The sequence below is a fragment of the Lucilia cuprina genome, chromosome 4, assembly GCF_022045245.1.
Source record: "Lucilia cuprina isolate Lc7/37 chromosome 4, ASM2204524v1, whole genome shotgun sequence".
NCBI classification, from domain to species: Eukaryota; Metazoa; Arthropoda; class Insecta; order Diptera; family Calliphoridae; genus Lucilia; species Lucilia cuprina.
In genome coordinates, this window is record NC_060952.1 from 37542009 (window position 1) to 37562189 (window position 20181).

General features: G+C 29.9%; 1 protein-coding gene across 8 annotated transcripts in view; it reads right to left on the bottom strand.

Annotated features, from left to right (window-relative positions):
- The window catches only part of LOC111681032 (tropomodulin), a 178171-nt gene that overhangs the window by 128290 nt on the left and 29700 nt on the right, over window positions 1–20181 (bottom strand). The window lies entirely within an intron of this gene.

A 20181-nucleotide genomic window follows, 5' to 3' on the forward strand; every position in this document is an offset into this window, starting at 1 on the left:
CGTAAATTTTATTATTTGTTTATTCATACGTTTATTTAATGCATTTAACTTATTTCAGTTTCGACATGTTGTTGCAGTAGCAAATACAGTAGATCCCCGATTTACATGATATTTTGTGTTTTAGCGATTTTAATTCATACATATTTTTTATTTTTTTATGGCATTTCTGGACAGCAATAACTCCGTAAATAAAGAGATTACAGTATATTTCAAAAATTTTTGTTTTTTTATATAAATCGTTTAAAAAATTTGGTTAAATATAAGCTATATATTTAAATGATTGCAAAAGTTTGTATTTTTTAAAAGTAATTTCCATTTCTTACGAGGGTCAGCTGTATATTTGTCATGTTTATTTTTCCTGCATTTATTCACTCAAAGTTTTGCTTAACTTATTTGAATGAATCTTTTTGTTTCTTGAAAAAATCATGATATACAAGGGGAATAAAAATAAAATTATATAAATTGTAAGAAGATTTATAAAATTGACACGTGATTTTAATGTCTTTGTTTCAATTGAAACAAGGAAAAGATTTACTTTGTGATTGAATTATAAAATAAATTATAAATTCGCAGTAGAGAGAAAGAGAGAACAAAAATACATTTGTCATCATAGAACAATGAACTGTCCTTCTCGGAATATATCTACATATATAAATATATAAATAATGAATTTCACAAGATAAAGGATATACAGTTAAAAAGTTGAGTCATTTAAAATATAAATATGAACAATTACACCTAGTGTAAATATTACAAAACATACAAGGGTATTGAATCTCGTAAATTTGTACTATTCCGTAACACGTCGAAATCTGGGTCCATATTATTAAATTTGACTGTCTAATCAAAATATTAAAAGTAAAAGCGGAAGTAACAACAGAGATATTATTATACACAAATATTCTTTACTAATACACTTAGATAACTTTTATAATTGCCTCAAAAATCCTTCTTAATGAAAATCATTTTTTAAATATATCGTGTAACAATCACGGTATTGATAGAAAAATATTTCCTGATAAAAAGTTCTCATACAAACATCACACTCTAACATGCTGTCATTAAAACCTAACCTAACAAACCTCTGTTTTTGTCTAGTCTATGGTCTAGTTTATAGTCTAGTTTATAGTCTAGTCTCTAGCTAGTCTATAGTCTAGTCTATAGTCTAGTCTATAGTCTAGTCTATAGTCTAGTCTATAGTCTAGTCTATAGTCTAGTCTATAGTCTAGTCTATAGCCTAGTCTATAGTCTAGTCTATAGTCTAGTCTATAGTCTAGTCTATAGTCTAGTCTATAGTCTAGTCTATAGTCTAGTCTATAGTCTAGTCTATAGTCTAGTCTATAGTCTAGTCTATAGTCTAGTCTATAGTCTAGTCTATAGTCTAGTCTATAGTCTAGTCTATAGTCTAGTCTATAGTCTAGTCTATAGTCTAGTCTATAGTCTAGTCTATAGTCTAGTCTATAGTCTAGTCTATAGTCTAGTCTATAGTCTAGTCTATAGTCTAGTCTATAGTCTAGTCTATAGTCTAGTCTATAGTCTAGTCTATAGTCTAGTCTATAGTCTAGTCTATAGTCTAGTCTATAGTCTAGTCTATAGTCTAGTCTATAGTCTAGTCTATAGTCTAGTCTATAGTCTAGTCTATAGTCTAGTCTATAGTCTAGTCTATAGTCTAGTCTATAGTCTAGTCTATAGTCTAGTCTATAGTCTAGTCTATAGTCTAGTCTATAGTCTAGTCTATAGTCTAGTCTATAGTCTAGTCTATAGTCTAGTCTATAGTCTAGTCTATAGTCTAGTCTATAGTCTAGTCTATAGTCTAGTCTATAGTCTAGTCTATAGTCTAGTCTATAGTCTAGTCTATAGTCTAGTCTATAGTCTAGTCTATAGTCTAGTCTATAGTCTAGTCTATAGTCTAGTCTATAGTCTAGTCTATAGTCTAGTCTATAGTCTAGTCTAGTCTATAGTCTAGTCTATAGTCTAGTCTATAGTCTAGTCTATAGTCTAGTCTATAATCTAGTCTATAGTCTAGTCTATAGTCTAGTCTATAGTCTAGTCTATAGACTAGTCTATAGTCTAGTCTATAGTCTAGTCTATAGTATAGTCTAGTCTATAGTCTATTCTATAGTCTAGTCTATAGTCTAGTCTATAGTCTAGTCTATAGTCTAGTCTAGTAGCTTTTCAATTGTATAGTCTATAATGGTTTATTCTATAGTCAAGTCTATAGCCTAGTGTATAATCTAGTCTACAGTCTATTCTATAGCCAAGTCTATAGTCTAGTATACAGTCTAGTCTATATAGTTACAATTGTTTCAATGTGACTATTTAGACTATGGTTTAAGGTATAGTGTAGTTTATAGTCTAGTTTACTACTTGTTTACAAGTGTGGGTGGACGTACGACGTTTTTAAGAATCTCATCTAGATATAACCTCTTAATCGATGCATATTTGAGCTCCATTTTAAAAGTAAGACAGAATTTTTTTAAATATTGCACTAAATTCAAGATTTTCATTCGCTGATATGTAAATTAAGGTCTTTTACGAAAATATTTTTCATTCATTATTAACAAATTTAGAATATTGCAGTTGCCTAAGCTAGTCGAACGAAAATGTATTAAAATCTCAAAAAGGATGTAAAAATGATAAATGTTTTTATTAAATAGTTACTTACACATGTATCTTTATTAATAAGTGTTTTCCAAAGAAAAACTCACCTGAAAATAAACAAAAAATATAAAGATTAGAAAAACAATTAAACAAAAGTATTAAACTAAAGAATTTATTTTATATTCAAATGAAATATTTAAACAGACAACGATAAAGGTCAATTTTGAAATATATATGTTGATTTATTATCATTTATTTGGCAATAAATCCCACTGTGCATCGTTAGTATCAACATACAGTTTATATACATGTATGTATGTAAATATTTCTTACAAAATCTCGTACTTTTTGTAGTTTGGAATAGATCAATCTTCCCAATGATCTCATTATTTCAACTAAACATTTCATATTAAAAATTTAGTTTTTTTTTGTATATTTTCATAGATTTGCTCCTAATACATAAATGAATATTTTCAAAATATTTACATTTTGTCTAAAAAAAATTTAAAGAAAACAAAAACATTTAAACTTTCAACAAAAGCAATAATGCAAATCTCATTTAATAAGCAACAATGTATGCAAAAGAAAAACTAAAATAACATAAAAAAACATTAAGTATGTATTTGCGCTAAACTATTTAAAAAGGAAGATATTAATAATTTTATTTACAATATAACTGGTCGGTCAGACTACAATATTATGCATTTTTATTCGAACAATAGTGTGATAGAGATGGTGGAACGAACTCACCAATGGATTGGCACAAAGAAAAACTTATTGAACCAGCCAATATACCACTAAAAATAAATATTTATAAATTTAACCATAAACTGCAGAGTTTGTTTGTAAATGTGAAAATTTTAAATAGATTTTTACATTATTTTGTTAGCAAATTTTAGCTACATATAAACAATTTTAAAATTTATGCATAAAATTTGCAAATATCCACTGACACTCTAAATACTTTACATACGCAAAATTTTTAAAATTAATTTTGGATAAGCGTAATAACGCAACCATTAGATAATTTTATGTTTAACCGCAAATAAAATGAACAAAGTGAGAAACAAATATACATATTTTTTATATTGGTATTTTTGGTCTAAAAATATTTATATCCATTATAAGCAATATTCCCAGCAAAAACTGATATAAGAAAGTAGTACGTTATTGGCATTTAAACGGAATAACGGAATGCCTAAATTGGACTAGAATAAATATGGTGCCCACAGCTATTGATATATTCACCGATAGTATTGGATTGTAAGAAAACTTTAATGGCATATTCTCTCAGAGGTAAGGATTACGCCATTTGGGTACCAGGCCACTACGGAGTAATCGGCAACGAAAGGAAGAATTTAATAGCTTTAAAGGGAAGGAAGCTCGAGGCAGTTAGAATAATGAAACTGTAGTTTTTACCACAAAACTCCGATGGTTTGACCCTGATAAGAGCAAGACAAGAAAACTCCTCAAAATGGGCAAGTCTAAAGTTTCTATGATGGTACGTATTCTGAGTGGACAAACAGGATTACGAGAACATCTGTGTAAATATAGAGCATATATGTGGGTTGACCCTGATGAGAACAAGACAAGAAATCTCCTCAAAACGAGCAAGCCTAAAGTTTCTATGATGTTCTCGTAATCCTGTTTGTATGAGTGGACAAATAGGATTACGAGAACATCTGTGCAAATATAGAGCATGTATAGATGACTAGTGAAACTCTGCATCACTTTTTTTTGCCACTGTCAGACATCGAAGTTAGATCCAAGTATCTTAAAAGTGATGTTATACCGGAAATAACATTTCAGACTAACACTGATTTAAAGAATCTTATAAATAACGTCCAGGAAACTGAGTTTCTAAACATTACAAAATAATGCATTAACCATTTCACGTATACGGGATACCGGTGTCCCAAATTTTATTTTTTTAATTTTTCTCAATTTAGAGCGATGTTTTGAGTTCAAAGCTGCTATAAATAGTTATTTCCAAAGCAAATTAAGTCATTTTTAGAATTTGATGTCACTCATGCTAAAAAGGATAATGAATGTTTAACTGTTTAACGCGAACACCTGCCTTGACGGCCTTATTTCACGGTGGTCTTTATCATCCACTGGGTAGACTTGACAACGATCTAATATCGCCCCTGAATCCTTCAATGAAGAACTCAGGTGACAATTTTTGTACATGAATATACCAGTCCATGTACAAGCACTTTGCTCAAGTACTTGAGCTATCTAACATCTGACCATTGCTTTCCCGTTGCTTAACTTCCGAGATGTAAAACATTACTTCCGTTTACAACCACGCAGATAGGAGGCCTCTGTTGATTTGGCAACAGCACCTAGAAACGTAACCGGTAGACCGAAGTACGAATCCATCAAATAAGCTGAGACTTTGTTCTTACTTACAGGGACACACTGTGGAAATTCTGATATGAACATAGTTAACTCTGAACATATCTGGATAAGGAAGGAAAATTCAATGGTATCATTTGTATATGATACCTTTCATCCATCATCAGACAACAAAGCACACATGTCATTTATCCGTCACATTGATAAGAAAAAAACATACGACACATTTATTATAGCTAGACGGGTGGGTAGGTTTTGCCGTACCCCACATTCATCCCGTACCATATACAATTGATACCGACTCATAGTCCTGCGGGCAACTGGCCACCCGTAGTACCAGATTATGTGGTTCTCTGGTTAGACTTCTTTTCAATCTATCAATCAATGTCATATCCATAAAAAGTCCAGTGGTTTAGTTTTATGGGTGAAAGGGTTAAGTCAACATTTAATTTTATATACATCGTCCTATCAACCTAACCTAAACCCATATTAATGCGACGATGTCCCAGGAAAACCACGCTCGCCAACATATAAGTACTTAAATAAGTCATTACAGCTAGGGATTTGTTTTGCTTTATTTACAAATAAAATGAATATTGTTCACAAAGAAAAATTGTTCAGGACCTAGAGTTCGTTAGTCTGCTTTTGTACTCACCATAAGTAGTTTTACAAGTATAAGTTTTTGCTGGGTTTTGGTTTCACAGTATGTTGCTAGTTTCTGTATAAATATTTTGATTTTAAAATGTTTATGAATAGGAAATGTTTAATGTTTAAATACTAAATAATGTTCTGAGGCCTGTGGTAGTACATCATATTTCTGCTTTGTAGATATATATAGGCTGCTGGGTGGTCATTACAAGTATACATATATTATATGGGAAATTGTATTCGGAAATAAGCAGTAATTACAATAAGTTCATATTAAAGGGAAGTGCTTTAAATTATAATCAAATTTAAATTAAAATCATTTATGGATTTAAATTAAATGTTTTCGTATGGCAATTTTACAAAATTATAGCCAAATGTGTGAGTGGAAATGTGTGTAAAATGTTATTAGTTGCCAATTATTTTGATATTTATAATACTAACATGAACTGCGATGAACAGTGTAGAATAAATAAGTGGGAAATAATTAATTATATATTTACAGAATTATATTTTTAAAAACATATTTTATTTGAAAACTTATATTCCAAAATTGTAGTAAATTGTCACGTATGACAAAGCAAAAATTTTCTTTAATTACTTGTGCAGTGCAGGATGATATGTGCAATGCAGGATGATATATGAATATCTCTCAATTTATAGAATCTAATGTATCGAACAAGAGAATATATATACTTTTTCAAAAACGATCATTAGTTTTCTACCAGCATTTGATTGTGTATGCGAAAATATTTGCTAGCGCGCAATTAAATAAAATGTGCAAAAGAACGACACAACTTAAAATAAAATATATAATAATATGTAAGTTATCCAGTAAAAACTTTCATTGCCATGTAAGGGCCCCCCGGGGTAATGTTTCCATGATGAAATCTCCATCATGGTGTATTGCAATCCCGGTGTAAAAATGTACTACCAATACCTCTAGTCTGCCGGGACTATAAACTGGTGATGTCAAAATGAGGTCTAACCAGAGCATCATATAATATGGCACTACGGGTGGCCAGTTGCCCGCAGAACTTTGTCCTGGCTGGTCAGTTGGTTGACCACGGCCACGTAGTGGCTGTGGTTTAATACCCAAAATCGTGGGGAGAGAATGTTGGTTTATGGACTGATATATCCTAGACCTAATGGGTTGGATCTCTTCTCTCTTCGAACAGGTATATGTGCAAAGTAGCATATGCTGGATTCCTAAACCCGATCGGTATCTCATAACTTTCGTGTAGTGGGACACCAGTATATGCTGGGGAATTGTCAGGTCAGTATTCAATGGTTGCCTGTCCCCCATAGATCCATAAAGATCTATTCTCATCATGGGAATGGAACTGATGCTAAAATTGGTTTGTTGCCATAACAACAGAGCCATCTCAGTAGTGTGGTTGCGCGAGCGTTAAGAGGTTAAGGAATGCACTGGAATGGGTCATTAGATGATGGAGATTGCATTTTTAATAATGCAATTCTTTCATGACATCATTAAGGGTGGTCACTTCCGCATTGTCGGAAAATTGATTTCACCTGATGTTGGGACTCGTCACCCCCTACTATTGACTTTAGACCAGTGATTGCTTTTTCCTTTTCGGGGTACGCATTGGGGATTTAATCCTATGCGGCCTGTCATTTCGCGACGGGGCTGCTATGACAAGAGATTAGATAGCCCGAGTACTTCAACAAAGTGCTTGTACATGCACCGGACATCCATGTACAAAAATTGCTACCTGTATCCTTCATTGAGGAATTCATGGTAGACCGTCTCTAGTCTATACAGTTTAATATGCATTGTTTAAGAGGTATTACTGAAGATGTGTGTCTTCATTCTGTACCACTGTGCAATGTCTTTTTGTTCTTATAGTTCGGAAATATATGTGTTTACAACAGTTTTCCGGTATATTTATAAAAGTATTTCTCTGGTAATAGCAAAAAATAAGAAAGGCACTCGAGTATATGGAACCAATACATTTTCAGAATATTAAACAATGTTAAATGAAATATTTTATACAAAGGAACAAGATCACATAAGCCAGGCATGTCTCTAAAGAGATTAATGTCAAATTTAGAGTTTGGAAAAATATTGGAATCAAGTAGCCTCATTTATCTTATATTTTGTCTATACCCCGTACGAAAACATTTTGTTAGTTATTGGCCTTAGTATAGTTCAGTTCTTTTTGGGCAATATCCTTACAATGACATAAAGATGGAAAATGATCACAGCTAAACATCGACCAATACGTTAAATAAACTCATGCTATGAATTTAATATTTTCATGCAACTTTAAATTTAAATATTTTCCCACTTTACTAAAATAGAGATCGCTTTTAGTTGCTAAAAAAATGCTGTATCGTTTAACGAAAGGAAAAAAATCAGCTATAATTAAACGTTTTATTTGAGTCGAAAATGGGACGAAAAAATTCTATTCTATTGTTACAAACAAAGTTATTTAACTTTTTTTATTACTATTTTTTCCATTTTCATTTCACATTGTTTTATTGCTGTTGTTATTGCTCTTTTTTATTTATTTTTTTCACAACACTTCCTGTTTTGTTTGTACAGTGCATTTCAATTTCCATGTGTTTATACAAACAAAGACAGACAGACACAGACTGACTGACAAACTGGCTGACTCACAGGTTGTAATAACTAAACAGTGTTTTGTATAATTTTTTTTCTTGTAAGCTTTTAAACAAAAACAATTGTAAACAAAAATGTTATAAATAGAAAAAAATATATCTGAAAAAATTAAAGTACTTTAACCTCACATTTACATACATACACATTCACACAGACAGACAGACAGACAGACAGACAGACAGTGTAACATTTACAATTAGATAGTGTGGGAGTTCATTCACAATTTTGTTTTGTTTGCAGGGTTTGTATATGACTATGTGTGTTTTAACATATTCGTAGGTGTTTATGTATGAGTTTAACGGTAAATAAACATTAATTTGTACTTATTTTTGCATAAATGTAGATGGTGTTTGTGTGTATGTATATGTATGCAGGTTGTTGTATTTAATGTATTAAACTTTTATTATAAAAACCTTACTGTTACATACAAATAGTCACACATTCATTTACAATGTGTATGAGAATGAAATGAACAAAAGTATATACATACAAAAGAAAGAAGTAAAAATGCCAGGTGTGTCTAATAAATGAATTTAATGTGAGTTTGTATGTTATTATTAATATGTATAGTATATGCATGAGTACACACCTAGACATGTTTGCATATAAAAACAGACTTAGAATTACTTTAGTTTGACAAAGATTCAATAAATCTGAGAATGACAGACATTTTAACTAACGTCAAACCACCTATTTGCCTCTAAATATAAGCCATAGCGGACACTATGATCACTTTACTATTACCATTTAATCTAGAGAATAGACTTTATTCCTAAGCGAACATTTTCTTTGCCATACATTGACTCATTTCGACTAGCATTCTGACTGTATCTATGTAATCTGTAGGGTTGCAAATGATTTTTTTCTAGGACAAGCACATGTCCAAATATATTACCACTAGCTAGCTTGCAAACCTAGCCAGTTCGGGAACGTCCCCCAAATCCTAGCTAGTTCTATAGCTTGTCATCTGGGTAGTCAGCTGGCTAGGAATAGTTCGGAACTGTTCGCTAATTATTGGCTATATATTGCTACAGGTAAGTCTGTGAAATCAAAACTTTGTCGATGATTAATGCGCATGAATATTCTGATTCGTTAGCTCCAAAATTAGATGGTGTTTTAAAATGATGCTAGAGAAACCTTGCAACTTCGGGACTCTCCCCTAAAGTGGTACCTGTAGACAGCTAGTTCGGGACTTTCCGGTCTATTGTTATGAAAGGGTATTACGAAGAACATTATGTAAAGTTAGACAACTTTTGTTGAGACGGTGACGATATGATTTGCATTCTTGATAGAAACAATATTTAACGATCTTTACATAATAATTACTAGAGTATAGCGATCATAAACGAAAAAAATAGACTAGACTATAAAGACTTTGGGCCATAGACTAGATACTAGACATAAACTTGATTAAAGATTAGTTGTGACTTTTTTTAAGAATAAAGTATAAAAATTTGTGAATTGCAGATGGTCATACAATAGGTTATATGTGCCAGGAACCAGCTAAGAGTCTATCCTACAAAGATATTCTCAGAGTTTTGATGATACAATGTAGAAATTTTCCAGAGATCAATGTACTTTTATATTGAAAAGTAATGAGTTTAAATACTAATATAACCTCTTTTCACTACTTCGTTGTTAGCACTTATTGGCGGCAAGTACTTCTACGCTTGCTTACAAATAAGTAGTTAAATATGTACTTGCAATTTCGCTTACAAAGAAGTAGTTTTTTTAATAATAAAAAAGGGAATAGAAATTTGAATCAAGGACCTAAAATGATGTACTCTTTTCAGATTAAAAAAGTTGTTACTAGAGTACTTCAAAGTAATACGAAAATCAGTAGTCATTGAAAATTAAGTGCTTATAGAAGTACAATTCATTATTAAGTTTTTGCTGTGTATATCAAGTTGTAATATCTCTATCATTCTGATTCCTACTTCTCATGTTTAAATTGGAATAAAGATCAGAATGACAAATATGAAAAATCGAAGACGTTTTCTTTCTGCCTCTACCCTACATAACGACAAAGAGTCAATTCATCTGAAAAAAAAGTGATTTCCCGTAACGTTGGCTCTAATTCGTCTCTCATCACCGATGTACGCTCTGCAAACAAGGGTGAAGATAATCGTCGATTTAGTGCCTCTTCTGTAAGCAAGAGAGTGGAAAATTTAAATATAAACCTAAAATTTTTCTCTGTCTCTTCGTTATCTATGGGGTGACAATTAATTTCCTCGTAGGCCAAGAACATGTTGCAATTGCTAGTTACCTGACAGTCGGTAGCTAGAAGTGAACCTAAGTGGTAGATTAAATAGATCGTTTGGGACTGTTCGGCCGATTTGATGGGTACTTTGGGTTCAAAAATGTTAATGTGTTTTGCCGATGATACTTTTAAAAATTCTCTTAGTTTGCTCTTCTTTTCTTCCACGTCAAGTTATTATGGATTCCAGCAGGTATCCGGGAAAAGCTATTGCTGTAGATTATTACAACAAGTCAAGTATATTTAACTTGGGTAGTCCACTTTAGGAATTAAAATTAAATAGTTCTAACTATTGAATAGTCTATTAACTACATTATGGACTAGTTTATTGACTTATCTATTGACTGGTCTCAAAGCTAGTCTAATGATTAGTATATATACAGATGCGCCTAATGACATGACTACTATATATATACTAGTCTATAGATAATATTATTGATAAGAATGTATTTATTTCTATAAATTTACCTAGGTTAATGTTCTTCTAATGATCTGTTAGGTAATATTTTGAAACCATAACAGATTTGCTTCGTATATCTTTTATTACTATCTAAAAAGTGTGAATGAATTTTATGAATGTGTTAGAGTATTTAATTCGGTCTGAGTGTGTGTCTGTGTCTTCATTTTTACTTGTATTATTATTTCTATTATTTGCTAATTTTTGTACTTTTTGTTTTATTTTATATTTCTTTTTTTGTTTGCTCACAAAAAGGTAATTAAATTTAAGATGATTATAATAATAAAATAAAAAATGAAATGAACGAAAGCAAAGTATAATTATATTTTAAATATTTAAAATGAATTTAAACAAATATGATTTAATTTAAAGCATTAAATGAATATTTTAAATAATAAATAGAATTTTCTTATTTTTGTATTATTCTAAATGTAAATTATTTATCAGGCGCCCACGCGTCTTTTTCTACACGAAAAAAATATATATAAATTAAACCAAAGATATAGAGCTCGTGACATTGTGGAGCAAAAGGTGTTAAAAGAAATACAAAAACAATTTATATTTTTCTTTAAATCAAAAGCAAAAGATTTTAATATACATATATCAAAAATAAAATACAAAGGTGTTTTTCTCAAGGAAATCAAAAAATTAAGAGCTGTTACAGTAATAAAGAGTATGTATTAATTAAAATGCTCTTTAGATATTTTTTTACAAAAACTCTTGAGTGGAAATTAAGGAAAAAATTAAATTGAGTTTTTTTTTTAAATTTTAAGGCTAATATGAAAAATAGATTTTATACAAAATATTTAATTCTAACAAATTGATTTTTATAAGCTGACAAAATAGTCATTTTAACTTTAGAAAAAATATCAATATAATTTGTTTATTTTTTACAGCTGCCCAAGGGATATTTTAAACTTAAAATATATGTTATTAAAAACAAAACACTCAAAAGTCATAAACCTTTTTATTATTATTGTTTTTTTTTGGAATATAAATTTCTATTTTATTATTGCTGTCATTTGTTAAATCTTTTTTATTATTATTATTTCTTGTTGCATTTTTGTCTAGGTTTTTTGATAAAAAAAAGAAATGTGTGCTTTTGTTAAGCATTTCAGAAATTTTTGTTTTGGTATTTGTTGATTTTAATTCTTTTATATATTTTCTAAATGTTTTTGACACATTTTATAGTTCTGCTTAATTAACTGTGAATGCAAGCAAGTTGAAAAAAAAGAAAATATAAAAAAACGTTTGTTTTATTATAAGCGAAATTTATTGTTTTTTAAAGTGGTCTAATGACAATTCAAGGTTTTTATTGTTTATTTTATGTCTCCTTGCATTTAACTCAAGTGCATTTTTTATTCGTTCTTAAGGTGGAAAAAATGCATATTTATAAATCTTTAATTTTATTATTTATACAGAAATTTCGTAATTTTTAAGAGTAAAAGTTTTTGGGTTTTTATTAAAAGCTAATATTGGGAATCCAACACATTAGCCTCAGACTGTACACTAACAATAAAGCTACAGAGTCATCAGAGGTAGTTTGTATTATATTTTCAACGGTAGTATGGGAGTAGGCGAAATAATGGACTGATTTCAATCATTTGCAATTATTTTCGTCCTTGAGCCAAAAAAGGAGTATTTGTTAAATTATCTTGAAAACTGCGAAATGTAGCATGGACACACAGACAAACATTAGCACAAACGCACTATAGTGGTAGAAGGGAGACTAACGAATTAGAAAGTATTTAAAATAACACATTATAGCCAAAACGTTACTGCCCTATTTATGTGTTACCAGGACGATATGTAGTAATCATTGAAAGAAATTATATTAATAGGTAAGTGATTACAATTACAAGTCATGTCCTGTAAAATGTATGGTTTTCCTTAAAGAAGATACAAAATACTTAGACAAAAAAATAACTGTTTATCAAAGTTTTCTTCAAATACAAGCTTTTCTTTTGTGTGAGTGAACAAAGACTTAGGCTATTGGTTATATTTTTAAATAAAAGTGATATTTTTCTCAGACTTAAATTTCGCAAAATGTTCAGAATTTTGGTTTATTCTCTGGGGAAAAGTTGTGATTTTCATCAAGATCTAAGTCGTAAAAATTAAAAATATTCATTTTTATACCCAATACCCATTGTGGCTGATGTTTGTTACCTCCAAAAATATTGCCCTACATCAGCTTTGAATCACTTTCTGAATTGATTCACATATGTCCGTCTGTCCGATCGTTCGTCTGTCTATGGGTCTATGTAAACCTAGTATGTCAACAAAAAATTAGGAAAAATTTTATTTTATTTAAGTCTAAATGACACAGCCGATTTTTGTAATGAAGGCACCTCATTTGATACCAGCCTCCTTACAAACTCCCCTTCACAAAAAGATTTGAAGTAATAACACGATTAAATTCTACATAAATAATGTTCATGTAGACGTAAATTCCTCTAATACAATTTCTAAGGATAGGTCCATAAACATATGTCCTCTTGTAGAAAACCACCATATGAGTTTTCTTGTAGAAAATCTCTTTTAAGATAATTAAGTTAAAAAAAAACAAATTAAATATTTTACTTTACATTATTTTAAAAATAATGCACATTTTAAAATACACCCGGCATATGGTATCATATGGTCAGTTTTGCGACTACATTCATATTTGTTTACATTTGAAACAGTGCTTTCTAAATTAAGCGTATACTTACTAATTACAATCAATAAATTATAAATACGTATACGTGCAGGTGTCGTTAATCATATCAGTGCAATTTCACAACACAATTTTCTCACTTTAAATCAAATTACGAATATTAACTAAACGAAATGTTTTATTTGTTCTGACCTGAACTAGTTTTCTCCTTTGGCTTTGTATTGTTTTTGCTTTATTCACAAACTCAAGTGTATGCAAAACAATAAGAGCTTAATAGAAATGTTTCGAATCTTTTCGCAAAAGTTTGCTGATTTTATTGCTCACTATTAAGATATTTTTGAGTATAATATAAAGAAAGCTTACAGTTTGCAGTTTTTGTTGATGCCTATGTAAGTATGTGGAAGTAGTAATAATTACAAAAAAAAATTGAAACCATCAAAAATGAAATAAAACAAACACTATATGATTGTTTCTTGAAATATGTTTATGCATTAGCAAGTATATGAGCAAAATGACAATTTGTCTGTCTGTCTGTCTGTCTGTTTGTCTGTCTGTCTGTCTGTCTGTCTGTCTGTCTGTCTGTCCGTCTGTCCGTCCATCCGTCTTTTCATGCAAACCTTGGAATCAAACTACAGGTCGCAATTTTGAAGACAATTTGATGAAATTTCGTACCTGATCTTTTACGGTACTAGAGACAAAGTCTATTGAAAATGGTTAACATCGGTTCATTATTCCACCTAGCCCCTATACAAGTGAACCCTCCGAATAGGGCTTTAAAGTTTGCAAAAGTTTTAAGCAGCAAAACTAAGTTCTATACTAGCCTTGGTGATAGGACCTCAGTTGACCCTAACCCCTGTAAAAAGCACCCTTCAAAATTTGACATAAAAGTCCACGATTCTATACAACAATAAATGGCTAAATATGTATATCTAAAGCAAGGTACAACTCAACTTAAATGTTTTATTATAAAACCAAATCACATTTTATATGGTCGGCCTTGCCCGACTATAATTTCTTACTTGTTTTTATATTCTGTGTAATATAATACATTACTTCAAGTACTTCTCTGAATTAGACGTATACTTAAATGAAATTAAAAAATTCAGATGAAGTTTCTTGATTTCATATGTTTGCAATTTTGTTCTACAAGACAAAGGCTACAAATTTGTCTTAAAGTGTAAAACAAAACTTTCAGTCGATGGTAGGAAGCTTATATTTCTCGTGTTCAGCAAATTAATACGCATCGATTGAAAGGTATTCATACATGAGATCCTTAAAAGGCAATTCCTCGAGCTTTTAATTTAAATATAGTTCAATTTTAAATAAAATTAAATAAATTTTTGGGGATAAGCTAGAGCATTCCCCCGGTTGCTTGAGTAAGCTCATCAGGAAACCTTTCCTAACTTTTTAGAAACTTAATGAGATTTAAAAGAATCTACTACACAACATTAAAGTTTTCACAAAACAATAATACATTTTTGTTTTTATTCTTTTCATACATTCCATGCATACAATTGTTGGCTTTTTTTCTGACTCTAAATGTAGGTTGTAAGGGAACAATTTTAATTTTTAGTGGAAACGTCAGTAACTTGTTATTTGTTGCTACTTTATTGAACATGTTTGTACTTTTAGTTTTCATTATATAAACTTCGAAATAATAAAAAAGTTGTTACTTACATATTACAAACTTTAATTTAGAACATTTTTTTTTAATTCTCTATAATGCTATATATATATATATATATATATATATATATATATATATATATATATATATATATAAAACTCATAAATTCCAAATGTGTTCATTCATTCATTTAATAATGAATAGTAATTGGTCATATCTTGTTTGCATGTAAATTAATTGCGACAAAATAAGAAATGCCCAAAAAATTAAACCATCAATGTTTATTTTGGCGCAAAGGAAAAAATCAGCAAAATAATAATAAATTTAAATTAAAAATAATTTGTATGAAATTCATAAACATTAATAATTCATAATGCCAACAAAAACAACAACAAAATATTGAGAACATTTGCAAAACTTTCCATTAATTATAACAAATTGTAATACATAGCATTAAAAAAATGAAAATATCGAAAAAATAAACATATAAATAAAATTGGCAACTGTAATCGACAACTTGTTCCCCTTTTTGTTGGATAAAACAAAAAAAAACAAACAACTACAATATCTCATGTTGCATATGGTGGAGTAATTAATTTTGACAACTGAAAACACTCAAATGTATAACAACATTTAACAAAACAAAAAAGAGATATAATCGCACACATTTCCCAGCAGTTTTACAGGGAGACAAGGTATCACATTTGGTTAGAGTTTTACCTCTTTATTTTGATTATTTTTAAAGCTACATGTAATATCCAAAGAAAGAAAATAGCCACCTTAAGTCCTTTTAGTGATCTGAATAAATATCTCCTCAAACTTTTCCTTTACAGTATGCAGAGGAATCTTATTGCAGACCATTCTAAAATATATAAAATAAAGAAAAGTTTGGAAAAAAAATTTGACTTCCTTTTCACACAAATACACATGACATTTCACTGGAAAACTATGACACAACCACCATGAACTGCAGGTTTTGACGAATAATAAATAAGCTTAATATACACTGAGAAAAATATATAAAGTTTAAGGGGAAAATTGATATTGTTTACAATAATCTTAATGCTTTCTTTCACTGATTACTTGAACATTTCCTTTTCTTAAACCAAATATCTCTCAGTGTAATACTCTATAAATTTTACAAATTTAAGAGTCACAAAAGCAAATATAATCAAAAATAGTAGAAAATGGCCAAAATGCATTTGTTGGTGATTAAGTATAAAACTACCAGTCTATTTGTCTCACAACAGCAAGAAAAAACAATATTCACTGGCATCATCCGTTTTAATGACGCACAATTTTTACCACTTAGTTCTTTTTTTTTAATTTTTTTTATTTTGCCATTTTGGTTTTAATGAATACATATGTTTGTGTGTATGGGCGTATTTATCTGTGTTAGTAAGTTGCATGTGAATGTGTTGCAACTAGAAAGCAAATAACGTTCAAAATCAAATCAGAAATTACTTTTTATTTTTTCTTTTTTGGACAAAAATAACACTTCACTTGACTAGAATAGGGAAGAGTTGAATTTTAATTCGATGAAGATTAAAAACGAGATAAATTGTCAGAAATTAATCCCAGTTAGAGAAACATGTTTAGGTGGAATATTAGAGACAATGCTGTGTCTATATTAGAACTGAAGAGCAAGAAAGAGACGTACATATTATACTATTATTTGCACGCTTTCGCATCATTAATGGTACTACTATGTGATCATAACGTAAACTTTTCTTTTATGAGCCCTTATTCTGGAAACTTCCAACTTATTTTTAAAGAGAGTTTAAAGATTATTTCTGAGCAATTGTTATGTCGAATTGCTGTGTCACGATGGAGTAGTCTGGTAGAATAGAGGATTTTGGTTCGATCTCTAACTGAGTAAAGTAAAGGGATGAACAATAGGCCAATGGAACCAACTAACTAATGAACTAACTAACTAACTAACTAACTAACTAACTAACTAACAAACTAACAAACAAACTAACTAACTAACTAACTAACTAACTAACTAACTAACTAACTAACTAACTAACTAACTAACTAACTAACTAACTAACTAACTAATTAACTAACTAACTAACTAACTAACTAACTAACTAACTAACTAACTAACTAACTAACTAACTAACTAACTAACTAACTAACTAACTAACTAACTAACTAACCAACTACCTAAGTCAATGTACTATTATGAGCTTCTTTTTCACAGAGTACCATGTAACGACATGTCCGTCCGGCTGTCGATGTAAATCCACAGCCAGCAATGAAACTCAACAAAAATAACTGTTATTTAAAAATATATCCTTTTCCTGAATTTAATGAAGATTGGCCCATGTTTGACTTACACTCCTATATAAAGCCTCATTTTGAAAATGATGTTTTTATACCCTTCACCTTCGTGGGTAGGGTATATATAAGTTTGTCATTCCGTTTGTAATTTCTATAATATAATTTTTCGATCTCATAAAGTATATATATATATTTTAGATCCTTATAGGTAGCGGAGTTGATTAAGCCATATCCGTTTGTCTGTCTGTCCGTCTGTCTGTCTGTCTGTCTGTCTGTCCGACTGTGTGTTTGTTTAAATCAGTTTTTAGAGGGCCTCAGATATCGGCGAGATCCGAATCTTAGACATCCTTTCGAGAAGATCGCTATTTAAAATCAGCAAAATCGGTCGGTAAAAAACGGAGATATGAGCAAAAATCCGAGACAACCTCTGAATGTAGTCGGGGAAAAATTTAAAATCTAATATGATTAAAATACACTATGGTGAAGGGTATATAAGATTTGGCACAGCCGAATATAGCACTCTTACTTGTTTATCAATAAATTGCTTAAATACTTTGGAATTAAGGTAAAATTGGACATAAAAGTTTCTTTATGAGAAATAAACATTAAAAAAAATCGACGAAAGCCGTTTATAGAGTGTTCAGATCTCTTAAATTTTAATAAAGTCCTTTATTATACGTTGTTAGCTGATATCGGAGATTCTTAGACATCAAGTTATTCTTTAGAAACACTGATTAACAAATTCTAAGGAACTTGATATATCCTTAGGATTTGTTAATCAGTGTTTTTGAGGAATAATTCCGATATTAAATTCTAATTTTGACAAAAGTCTAACTTATTTAAGTCTCATAAATTTTATAGAAGGGATTTCAAGTTTGGAATTACAATTTTCAGGTCTGTTAATCTACAATTAAGTTTTAGATTCAGGTATCATCCTAGTTTCCCAATTGGTAGACTGTAGTGAAGTTGCTATATTTAATTCGATTAAAATTTAAGAGGTTTAAAGTGAATTTTCGAAATATTTTATTTAAGGACTTGATACTAATATGGTCCATTGTTCGATCATATGCAACTAATAATTTTTTAAAACAAACAACCTAAAACAATATCCAATCAAAATTAAATCCCTATTCAATTAGCTTATAGATAAAAGAATAAACGAGATACGAGCTATCAATTGTATGATTTAAGTAAATGTCTGGCCCAGAAAAATGCTATTTAAGTGGATTCCATTTTGTTGAATTTTTTTCTTTCGTTTTAAACATTTGCCACTACTTCTACTGGGTGACTTACTAAACGACAGCAACAACAAGAAAAACAACAATGAGTTGTTGGCAATGTTTCCGGGATCATGATTTGAACGACAAACGATTTTTCAAATCCTTTGCTCATTTTTTTTTGTTGGAACATTTTATTAATGGGTAGTGGAAACAGCCGAAAGTCATGTATTTGGATGCATTTTAAGAAAATTGTGCATTTTTTGGACAGTCAAAAGAGAAGAACATTAAAAAAATAACAAAAAACAAATATAAATGAAGAAAAAAATACGTCATGTCTAAAAAGTGATATTTTATGAACACATGTGTTTGCTGTAGTGTGGTGATGATGACGATGATATTGGTTGTTGCGAGGCATACAAACTATTTATATAGTGAACAGAGAACAGTAAAAGAGAGAGAGAGAGAGGGGTAAGGTGTTTTAGTTAAGGCGATTTGAATGATGCAAATGCTGGTGTCTTGTTGTATGTTTGTTTCTAAACTTACAACTAATTAGTTTAACAAAATGCAATTTTTATTATATCTATGCCTTTATGCAGTTTGTAGTTCTAGATGTTTTTTCTTCTTGTTCAAAATTTTTGATAAGTTGGGACACTTGGTGGTTGTCTGTCTTTCTGTTTTTTTTCTAATTTTTTATTTAAAGTGGCATCAATTTCCTCCGAATTTAATGCGTTGGCTGACTAGCTGGCTGGCTGGTTGACTGGCTGGTGGTGCTTGTTATTTGAATGGTTAAAGAGGGCTTGCCTTTCTGGCCTAATGATTTTATTTTCTAAAGTGGAGATAGTTTTATGCTGATGACTCATACAATATTTTGTGCATGTTTTTTTTATACAAAACTATATTTTTTTCTACAGAAATGTATGTTGGTATGAATTTAACATAAATGTGTATTTAACTATTACATCAAATAAATGAAAATGAAAATATTTTGAAATCCGTTTTACTCGTTTTTTATTTTTTTTATTTCTTAGTTAAACAAAAATATTTTGATGTTAATTCCGCGTTCTTTGCACGTTTCGTAGAAATAAAACTTAAACACATACACACATTCAATTAATGAATATACATATAAAAAAAGAAATAGAAAATCTTGTCAGTTTGTAGGGCATTTGAATATCTAAAAAAAAAACAATCAACAAGAAAATAGTTTTAAATTTCTACATGATTTGTATTTTATTTTAGTTTTGCTTAAATTTACATCTAATGCATTTGTTTAACATACATCTATTGTCTATTTGTTTGTTGAATTTTTTTTTGTTGTTGACTTTGTTCGTATCTATGTACATTTGTATATTAATTTCTTGTATCTTTATCTTTTAGAAATATTTTAATGATTTCAACATGATGGATTACGCATTTGTTGCTGCTACAAA